Raw genomic sequence first — 2,443 nt, forward strand, 5'->3', positions numbered from 1 at the left:
GACATACACTGTCCTGACACTTGCCCTGAGAACATTTACCTTCTCACACAATGATGAAGATTCCATAAAGGAGACCAAGTCACAAAACAGAGACATTCTCATCACCTTCAGAGCAACAGGGGAGTAATGAAATGCTTCCTGGCAAGCCTGTCATCTGACACTTTAAGACCCGTGGCTGCACTAATTGCTTTTTTAGAGATTTTTGCTATAGGGCACATGCACTCGCTGGAGAGACAGAGAGACAGACAGAGAGACAGAAAACGAGAAATCAGCCCCCAGGAGGGATGGCCACACCACAATCCCTTCTCGTTCATTCTCCTCTCGGGGGGATCTTAGGCACACACCTGTGTGCTCCTGGAGTGATTTTTAAGCCACTGGGTCTGGGATTTGAACCGGGGTCGACTACATGAGAGTTCAGCAATGTAACCATTATGCCATCTGCTGGTTCCCCCAAGTATTTTTAAAATTAAAAGTCACCCCCAGAGGGGTTATTTCTCACTTTGTCTCTTTCTCTCTGTCTCTCTGGTGAGTACACATACCCTATAGCAAAAATCTCTCTCAAAAAAAATTGGGGGGACCAGCAGTTAGTGTAATGGCTATATCGCTGCACTGCCATGTAGTTGACTGTGGTTCAAGTTCCGGACCCGGCGGCTTAACCTCACGCCGGGCGCATGTGCGTGCGTGCCCAAGATCCTGAGAGGAGAATGGAGGAGAAGGGATTGAGGTGTGGCCATCCCCCCTAGGGGGGTGATTTCTCGCTTTCTGTCTCTCTGTCTCTCTCTGTCTTTCTGGTGAGCGCACGCGCCCTATAGCAAAAACCTCTGCAGAAAAAGAAAAAAAATTTTGGAAATACGTGCAACTTTGAGAGAGTTTCAGGGTGCTTTGGACACCCACAGCCACTTTATGTAAACCACTGACAATTTCTAGAGCACTTTGAGAGACAACAGCATGATTGTGATCAAATTCTGTAATTAAACTGAATAAGAGCAATGGACGCACCTCCAGTAAGAGTGCTGTGATTATGGTGTGCTCCTACACTAAGAAATTCACAATTCACAAGACAGGCCAACAGCTTTTTATTCATCCTCCTCCTCCTTCTCTTCATCTTCTTTATCGTTTTCTTTCACCTTTTTTCTGGACACTTTAGGTGGACTCTCTCTCTCTTTTTTTTTTTCAATGTATTTATTTACATTCATTTACTATACATCATTAGAGCATACAAAATGAGATTTCCCATCCAGAATACACTATATATTGGCTCAATCAAGCACATCAACATCCGTGTTATCGTCAAATAATTTTCCATTTCCTGTTTCCTGTGTATTTCGCTTTTCCCCCCATCTTCGATTCCCTATTTTTGCACCATCAAACTTGCCTTGAGTCTCGTAGTCAGCGACATTCTCTCCCACTTCTTCACCTTTGTGGCCTTGGTGATGAAGGGCTGCTTCTGTCACTTAAGTTGCTCCAGATTCTCACCCAGCTTCTTTGCCAAGCTCTAGGAGAGATGCCAGGGCTGCTGGATTTGATCTTGGGGTGAAATTCTGAACAGAACAGGAAGAATCCAGAACAGTGATTTTGTTTTTAGGGGCATTGAGGTACTTTTTCTTTTGGCCATCCTTAGCTGGTCCACAATCCATTTCCCAATCATAGTGTACTTCATCTGCTATTGCCATTTCATCCAATTTCGACTTCTCTTTCCCAGACATCGTCTTCTATCTCTTGAAGCACTTCTTAGAAAATTCTGCGAAATTGACAGGGACCTCTGTTTTTGTTTTGTTTTGTTTTGTTTTTCCTTATGTTTTTCTCAGCAGGTCTGCACAAAGAAGACATAAGCAGACACGTTGCCCTTTGGTTTCTTGAGGTCTCTGTTAGCCATCCTGACTGTACCATTCACTAGTCTAGGGAATGCAAGGCATGACATGTAGCTCAGCGCTCCCCAGCCTTATGCTAGTGTTGGGCTGAAGAATGGGCCAAAGAATGTGGGCTGGAATGTTGATGGCCATTTGCATTACCAGCCCTGGGCCCCTGCAGCCCAGAGCTTGTGCAACTGCTGGATTTTGCCACATCCTGTGAACACCCTGCCCCAGGTCCCTGTAACTGCAGAGGTTTGCGAGCTTCAAGGGAATTGAGCAAACAAACAGGATGTAGGTTGGAGGGCTGGCAGTGACCCTTGCACCAGAGTTGCTGGGTCTGCTTCTGCTATCCCCCCTAGACCCCTCTTTGTGGATAAATCAGGTCATGGAAACTGGCTGTACTCCCTCATCCCTTCCCCTGCTTATAAAAACGCCTCTCACCCAGGCTTGGGGTCCTTGCTAAAGCCTGCTGCGTCAGGTATTTGCTCGGAACCCAGCTAGTTGGACAATAAAGCCTCTCTTGTACTCGCATTGTTGTTGTCACTGAGGACACGATTGATTTCTGGACCCTAACACTAGTTGCCTCCTTG

General features: G+C 46.0%; 1 pseudogene; it reads right to left on the reverse strand.

The window, feature by feature from the left end:
* Window positions 1-1,076: 1,076 nt before the first annotated feature.
* On the reverse strand, window positions 1,077-1,876 carry LOC102501863 (high mobility group protein B3 pseudogene; annotated as a pseudogene).
* Between the last annotated feature and the right edge of the window lie 567 nt (window positions 1,877-2,443).

This window comes from Tupaia chinensis, unplaced genomic scaffold, assembly GCF_000334495.1.
Source record: "Tupaia chinensis unplaced genomic scaffold, TupChi_1.0 Scaffold148646_1, whole genome shotgun sequence".
Classification (NCBI taxonomy): Eukaryota; Metazoa; Chordata; class Mammalia; order Scandentia; family Tupaiidae; genus Tupaia; species Tupaia belangeri.